The 9,050-nt window shown below is 38.9% G+C and overlaps 1 protein-coding gene across 1 annotated transcript in view; it reads right to left on the bottom strand.

The window, feature by feature from the left end:
- LOC107688312 (ankyrin repeat domain-containing protein 9) overlaps positions 1–9,050 on the bottom strand; it is a 10,620-nt gene that overhangs the window by 391 nt on the left and 1,179 nt on the right. The gene's annotated exons all lie outside the window — the stretch shown is intronic.

Raw genomic sequence — 9,050 nt, 5'->3', positions numbered from 1 at the left:
AAGTGATTATTTTCTCTTTAATACAGATGATGCCAATGTATTTTTCGATGAGTCTGCTATGTTAGCAATAATAACATTACCTGCTTGACGGAAACGGTTGCCAGGTTTTCACAACAAAACCCGCCCAATCGCTTCTCAAAACTAGCACAAAACTAACCACGTTTGAGGGGGTCCCCCAGTAAAAATCGCATTCCGGGGGCTAAAATACACATTATTGGGGTCACTTCAACCCGCGGCAACAGTGATAAAGTAGCCCAATTCCATGGGAAAACCTCGGACTTGGCAACACTGTGACGGATAGTAATGTCTACAACGGACACAAGCGCTCACGGCGCGACCACAACAGCTTGACGTTGTCTAATTTGGCACGGTCTCCCTGCTGCACTAACAGTAGTAAGGCTTTCCTCTGTGTATCCTTACAAGTACAATTTTAGCTGGATTATGTGTGTCCCCTTCAAAAATTGCTCTTGAGAAATGTTTTGTTTAATTGCCCCCCCCCCAACTGTTAGACGAAATGTACACCCCTGTACACAACTGTGGTACAAAGTACAAATCTCCTCTCCCGTATCAGACAACAGCTCTGAAAACTGAGACAAGATCTGCTTTTCTGACTTCTGCAGTTGATTGTAGGGTCAGCCTCACTCTTCCTTTTTACCATTTAAAAAGAAAAATAATCCATCAAAAATGCATCTCAGGTCGTTTTTTCTCATTCTTCTCGAGTCAGTTTATTCGTGACTGAAATGAGAGATTCATATCATATGCTTTCATGTTACTAAGAAGCCTTAGCAGAAGTGAACATGAACTGAGTTATAATCTACAAACGTTATTAAACATCTGCTCATAATTCTGAACCTGAAAAAATGAACATGTAAACAATAAAATAATATCACTACATGTTTATTTCCTTCACGTGAAACACTTCCCCAGAGAAACCAAATAATTTGATAAAGACAGACATCTGGAAAATGTTTGTGCTCATATTTCACCATGTGCATTCATCACAAACATCATCAGATTAAAGCTGGTAAAGTCGGTCTGTTCTGTTGGACAGATTCTTGAAAACCTCAGTATGTCTGAACTTGGGTTCCTGTCACATTTTGCCATCGACCCACGATGCTGTGTTTGACTTCTAAAGATATATTTGACCAATCTGTTTGGACCCAGATTGTCTTTATTTCCTGATTGATATTCTCGTGAATTTACAGCAGAGTAATAAAAACAGCGGTCTTTGGATTGGTTCCAGGAATGGGATTTTAGAACAGAAACAGAATGTAGTAAAGCTGGATCTACACGATTCCTCACTCAACAACAGCTATGACATACAAACAAACTAGAGCAGGCTTACTGTTCGTGTGACATTTAATAGTTTTATCGTTGTCTTGAATCAAGCCAGGAATGTGTTTACTTTCACTCTATTGACAAAATCATTTTAAGCAGCTGCCGTGAAACATAAACCGTCTTTGTTCAAGCAACTGCTTGAGAGCAGCATCCAGACCCAGAGATAAACAGAAATGTGTTAAACTCCAAATATGCCATAATGCAAATGCAGAGGCACAAAAATGTGATATTTTGGGTGTCGAGGTGTCAGTGTGAATTCAAGTGTCAGTATGCATTATGTGAACTGAATGTGGGCAGTGCATGGTTTTACTACAGTAAACTACACTACAGTAACTATAGTAATTTAAAATAGTGGATTGTGATTACTACACTGTTTACTAAAAGAATGAATACAAACTGCGTTGCAGAAACAGTACCTTGATGTGCTTACATGAGCAATTGGATCTGGTTGGAGTAATGTAAAGGAGCCCTCTAGTGGGCAGACTGATGAAAAACGGATATTAAAATGTGTTTATTAGTCTGTTTGAAAGCAGGATTGGCTGTTTTAGGCAATTGACTGAGCTACTACTAATTTTAATGACACTTAAGCGTACTGTTATAAAAAAAGTTTTTGTTTTTATGTAGCCGCTCAATGATTGAATTTAGTTAATTCTTAACCAAAACATTTGCTATACTGCATCTTAGAATAACACACTACAATTTATAAATATTTTAAATAACCTTAAATCATATGAAACATTTGGATGATTGACACCAAAGACGAGAAGAGATTCTGGTTCATAGAGCAGGTGATCACACTTAAGGTTTCATCAAGAAGCAGCTGCACATTTGTTGACTTTGTGATTTTATGGATAGATAATCTTAAAGGGTTAGTTCACCCAACCCAAACTAACCGTGTTTCGAGGGGTGTACCCCGGTAAAAATCACGTTCCGGGGGCTAAAATACACATTATTGGGGTCACTTCAACCCGCGGCAACAGTGATAAAGTAGCCCAATTCCATGGGAAAACCTCGGACTTGGCAACACTGTGACGGATAGTAATGTCTACAACGGACACAAGCGCTCACGGCGCGACCACAACAGCTTGACGTTGTCTAATTTGGCACGGTCTCCCTGCTGCACTAACAGTAGTAAGGCTTTCCTCTGTGTATCCTTACAAGTACAATTTTAGCTGGATTATGTGTGTCCCCTTCAAAAATTGCTCTTGAGAAATGTTTTGTTTAATTGCCCCCCCCCCAACTGTTAGACGAAATGTACACCCCTGTACACAACTGTGGTACAAAGTACAAATCTCCTCTCCCGTATCAGACAACAGCTCTGAAAACTGAGACAAGATCTGCTTTTCTGACTTCTGCAGTTGATTGTAGGGTCAGCCTCACTCTTCCTTTTTACCATTTAAAAAGAAAAATAATCCATCAAAAATGCATCTCAGGTCGTTTTTTCTCATTCTTCTCGAGTCAGTTTATTCGTGACTGAAATGAGAGATTCATATCATATGCTTTCATGTTACTAAGAAGCCTTAGCAGAAGTGAACATGAACTGAGTTATAATCTACAAACGTTATTAAACATCTGCTCATAATTCTGAACCTGAAAAAATGAACATGTACACAATAAAATAATATCACTACATGTTTATTTCCTTCACGTGAAACACTTCCCCAGAGAAACCAAATAATTTGATAAAGACAGACATCTGGAAAATGTTTGTGCTCATATTTCACCATGTGCATTCATCACAAACATCATCAGATTAAAGCTGGTAAAGTCGGTCTGTTCTGTTGGACAGATTCTTGAAAACCTCAGTATGTCTGAACTTGGGTTCCTGTCACATTTTGCCATCGACCCACGATGCTGTGTTTGACTTCTAAAGATATATTTGACCAATCTGTTTGGACCCAGATTGTCTTTATTTCCTGATTGATATTCTCGTGAATTTACAGCAGAGTAATAAAAACAGCGGTCTTTGGATTGGTTCCAGGAATGGGATTTTAGAACAGAAACAGAATGTAGTAAAGCTGGATCTACACGATTCCTCACTCAACAACAGCTATGACATACAAACAAACTAGAGCAGGCTTACTGTTCGTGTGACATTTAATAGTTTTATCGTTGTCTTGAATCAAGCCAGGAATGTGTTTACTTTCACTCTATTGACAAAATCATTTTAAGCAGCTGCCGTGAAACATAAACCGTCTTTGTTCAAGCAACTGCTTGAGAGCAGCATCCAGACCCAGAGATAAACAGAAATGTGTTAAACTCCAAATATGCCATAATGCAAATGCAGAGGCACAAAAATGTGATATTTTGGGTGTCGAGGTGTCAGTGTGAATTCAAGTGTCAGTATGCATTATGTGAACTGAATGTGGGCAGTGCATGGTTTTACTACAGTAAACTACACTACAGTAACTATAGTAATTTAAAATAGTGGATTGTGATTACTACACTGTTTACTAAAAGAATGAATACAAACTGCGTTGCAGAAACAGTACCTTGATGTGCTTACATGAGCAATTGGATCTGGTTGGAGTAATGTAAAGGAGCCCTCTAGTGGGCAGACTGATGAAAAACGGATATTAAAATGTGTTTATTAGTCTGTTTGAAAGCAGGATTGGCTGTTTTAGGCAATTGACTGAGCTACTACTAATTTTAATGACACTTAAGCGTACTGTTATAAAAAAAGTTTTTGTTTTTATGTAGCCGCTCAATGATTGAATTTAGTTAATTCTTAACCAAAACATTTGCTATACTGCATCTTAGAATAACACACTACAATTTATAAATATTTTAAATAACCTTAAATCATATGAAACATTTGGATGATTGACACCAAAGACGAGAAGAGATTCTGGTTCATAGAGCAGGTGATCACACTTAAGGTTTCATCAAGAAGCAGCTGCACATTTGTTGACTTTGTGATTTTATGGATAGATAATCTTAAAGGGTTAGTTCACCCAAAAATGAAAATTAGCCCACAAATTACTCACCCCCGAGGCATCCTAGGTGTATATTACTTTCTTCTTTCAGACGAATCCAGTCGGAGTTATATTAAAAATGGTCTTTGATCTTTCAAGCTGTTTAATGGCACTCAGCGGGTGTTGCATTGCTTCAGTCCAAAAGAACTTAAATAAAAAGCGCCCATCCATAAAAAAAGTGTCTCACACGGCTCCGGGGGGTGAACAAAGGCCTTCTGAAGCGAATCGATGCATTTTTGTAAGAAAAATATCCATATTCAAAACGTAATAATCACTTTAATCTAGCTTGCACTCACTGTTGTACACAGAAGCAGCTCCGGGAGCATGACGTATGAGTTCAGCTGCGCATGCGCGGCTCAGAAGTGACGAACACGGAAGCGCAGCGGAGAGATCAAAACAAAACAACGGTCACTGATTAGAAGTACAAAACGAGGATTTGTAAAGAAGAATGTCGGAGGATTTCGATATAAGCCAAGAGGAGACTGGTTTTCCTTTGCTAAAGTAAGGAAACGTCTCAGGTTACTTATGTAACCACGGTTCCCTGAGTAGTGAACGAGACACTGCGTCCTCTAGGGGTTGCTATGAGGCGTTCCCCATAGCGACACCTAGAGGACGCAGTTCAAAGTTCCCATGAAAGGGAACTTTGCTTCCTTTGATCCTGTAAACAAACGTTTGTTTCTGATTAGAAGTACAAAACGAGGATTTGTAAAGAAGAATGTCGGAGGATTTCGATATAAGCCAAGAGGAGACTGGTTTTCCTTTGCTAAAGTAAGGAAACGTCTCAGGTTACTTATGTAACCACGGTTCCCTGAGTAGTGAACGAGACACTGCGTCCTCTAGGGGTTGCTATGAGGCGTTCCCCATAGCGACACCTAGAGGACGCAGTTCAAAGTTCCCATGAAAGGGAACTTTGCTTCCTTTGATCCTGTAAACAAACGTTGGTTTTCACGAGACTCACTGGTGCATGCGCAAAACTGAACTCATACGCCATTCCCCCGGAACTGCTTCCCTTTACAACAGTGAGTGCAAGCTACATTAAAGTGATTATTAGCAGGTCAGATCGTGTGCAGACAGCAGAATTGAGACGAGTAAGAAGGGAAGTGCAGTGAGAAGAGATTCCTCCACAGAGCTCTGAATGAGAAGCCCGGATCCATGCGACATGAACTGAGATCAGTGCTGTGAGCATCAGCACCACCTTTATATGCCATCAAACATGCAGATGTGTCTTTGCGCCTGTCAGACGTTGTATCTGTCCAACCATCATCATCATATTCAAAGCCAAAATCTCAATCAGGATCATAACAGAACATTAAGTCAGTCTCTTCTCTGGAGCGTTTGCTGTGCTTCAGTCCCACTTACACTTACACAATAAAAGCTTCATACTTGTGGAGTTTCTGTGACGTAATGTTTAATGTAAATAATTATTAATGATGTAGTGTCCAAACAATATTTAATCTTAATATCATAATTATAGGCCACTGAACACAGTGAGCACTGCTCTTCACTTGAAGGTCGTCTCTGCTCCAGCAGATTACTGTCAGCACTGCTGTTTATATTCAACTCTGTTGTGTTTCTCTGTCTGAACTCACGTTTGATCTGCTTTCATCCAGATCAATTGCAACACATTTTTGCAAAAGTTTTGTCATTTACAACCTGAAAAAAAATTAAAAAAAAATAAATCAGGAAAAAAACAAAAAAAAAAAAACAAAGGAAAAGCTACTGGTAATGTTCTGCCAGGACTTTATCTGCTTAGTTTCTGAACATTTCCTTTAACCCTAAAACGCAACACAATGCAATGCTTAATTCAGAATACAGGTACAAAGCCTGTGAAAACTCCTTCATATTACAGTAACACAGTACATTAGGCCATGCTTTTAAGGACGATTCTTGGAGTTTAAGATGAGTTGTACTTGTTTCCTCGCTGGGGTAGAGAGGAGCGGGCCTGATGAATGGTCTCCTTCAGTCTGCGTGAGGCCAGTAGTACTGTATCTCTCCACATCTCTGGCCTCATTCCTCCGCAGCCTGTGCTTCAGGGCTGATGCTGGCAGTTATCAGACGGAGCGCTGCAGCACATCCCGTGTTAAACAGAGAAACAGGGGCACATTCTGCCCAATGCATGGACCAGTGATCATCACTTCCACTCTAATGATGTCAGAGCAATGAAACAAAAACACTCTTGAAACTGACACAAAATGTTCACCATGATGGATGAATACATAATGACTCAATAGACGCGAGTACTTTTTGTAATGTGCCCTTTGATCTTATCTGATAGTCTGTTATTGATAACCTTCTTCAAAACAAACATGCTATTTCACATAACATATGTGTCCCTGCAGCACAAAAGCAGTGTTAAGTCGCTGGGGTATATTTGTAGCAATAGCCAACAATACATTGTATGGGTCAAAATGATCGATTTTTCTTTTATGCCAAAAATCATTAGGATATTAAGTAAAGATCATGTTCCATGAAGATATTTAGTAAATTTCCTACCGTAAATATATCAAAACTTAATTTTTGATTAGTAATATGCATTGCTAAGAACTTCATTTGAACAACTTTAAAGATGATTTTCTCAATATTTAGATTTTTTTGCACCCTCAGATTCCAGATTTTCAAATAGTTGTATCTCGGCCAAATATTGTTCTATCCTAACAAACCACACATCAATGGAAAGCGCATTTATTCAGCTTTCAGATGATGTAAAAATGACTGGTTTTGTGCTCCAGGGTCACATATGTCTGTTTTGAAACTCTTAACTTTTTAAAAAGTGTTTTGAGGACACACACTTACCTATAGGAACTAAATTACAAGAAACATCTTCACCTTGTTGTTTTTTAACGGATTAAAGGACTTTTACATGGCAGTGTGGACAGAGTCATAACAGGGTTTTATTGAACATTATTTGAATGACATTTAAGATTTATCATGATTATGATGTCAGTCATTTGAGTCATTGAAAATGCTGCACGTGTGCATAAGCATCACCAAACATTCACTTTGCTCTCCAGATGGCCTGTGCTTTCGGGGATGCTGGAGCCTCGGCAGGGAAACACTCTCACCTGCAGACGGCACGGGTCTCCTGCGTGTGTCCTCCAGTAAACAGCTTGGAAAGGTGTGAGTTGTGAAAATGGAAAAATAGGACCTTTATACAGTGCATGTCGGAGTAAAGACTTTGAGTAAGTCCCTCACAGTCCTGTTTTTTATCCGTTAAAAATTGTTTCATGTGCCCAATCAATTAAAATGATTCAATTATGATATATTTAATCCAACGTAGTCTGCAGTAGTGTTTAAAATATTTTATTACAACCCAAACCAGATGAAATGTACCATTATAGATACCAAAATAAACTTGTATTGGAGACTTTAAATGTAACGAATGTCGTTTCTTTCTGTTAAATATAGTGCTGAAGACATTTTGACTCCTGTAGAAAGGTGCACTAGCCTTAAATGTAGTCCCATGATCAAACAAATACAATAAAATAATTATTTGTCATCAAGGATTGATTTCAACTGGATATGTGATAATCATATTCTGAAGACAGCAGTATTCTCAGATATTAATAATGATGTTTTTATTATTTAGGGGTTTGGAAAAAAAAAACTCCCATGCTTTCTTTTTTTTCTTCACTGCTCCATCACACCCGAGGATGATGGAAGCAAACAGCAGGTTCCACCTTCACTCGCCCGCTGCTCTCTCAGGAACAGGTTGAGATGCACCCTCCTGGAAATCACAGTAAGCCGTCCCGAACCAGACCAGGCCAGGACAATCACACACCGTTTGGATCATGATCGCTTTAACTCGTCCATTCCACTGCTCTCCAATCAGCACATGAGATTCATGAGGTATACAGCCACACAGCTTTCATAAATAAAACTCATATGAACTCATACAGTAGAGTTTGCATATCTCAGGTAGAAAAGTTTTAAAATCAAGACGATTGATTTGAATTCATATGCATGATGTACTTAAAATGAGGGTAAGACAACAAACAGGGAGACAATATTGCTAATGTAAGCTCGTGACCACAATGCTTTTGTACGTCTATTGCACACACACACACACACACACACACACGCACATACACACACACACACACACACACACACACACACACACACACACACACACACACACACATCTGGTTTGCTATCCTTGTGGGGACTCTCCATAGGGCATAATGTTTTTTATACTGTACAGACTGTATATTCTATTGCCCTACACCTAAACCTATCCCTCACAGGAAACTTTCTGCATTTTTATATTTTCAAAAAATATGATAAAAAAAAATGTTTTTTAAGCCGTTTGAATTACAGGGACACAGGTAGTGTCCTCATAAACCTCATTCATATTGTAATACCTGTGTCATACCCATGTCATTATACAAATGTGTCCTCATAAACCACCCAAACCAGTACACACACACACACACACACACGTTTGTATATGTGGTTTACGGGGCTTCTCCATAGGCCTAATGTTTTTTTCTACTGTACGAACTGTATTTTCTATCCAGTTTCACTAACCCTACCCCACCTACCCCTTACAGAGAACTACAGGCATTTTTAGATACAATTTTTTTTTACATTAATTAACATTTTGTATGTTTTTTAAGTCATTTGGTTTACAAGGACACAGAAAGTATAAACCTAATAAACCATATATACCAGAATTCATGCCACACACACACACGCACACACACACACACACACACACACACACACACACGCACGCTC

Source organism: Sinocyclocheilus anshuiensis, unplaced genomic scaffold (assembly GCF_001515605.1).
Source record: "Sinocyclocheilus anshuiensis isolate Anshui unplaced genomic scaffold, SAMN03320099.WGS_v1.1 scaffold781, whole genome shotgun sequence".
NCBI classification, from domain to species: domain Eukaryota; kingdom Metazoa; phylum Chordata; class Actinopteri; order Cypriniformes; family Cyprinidae; genus Sinocyclocheilus; species Sinocyclocheilus anshuiensis.
Note: the sequence above shows the minus strand (reverse complement) of the source record. Positions and strands in the feature narration are given on the sequence as shown.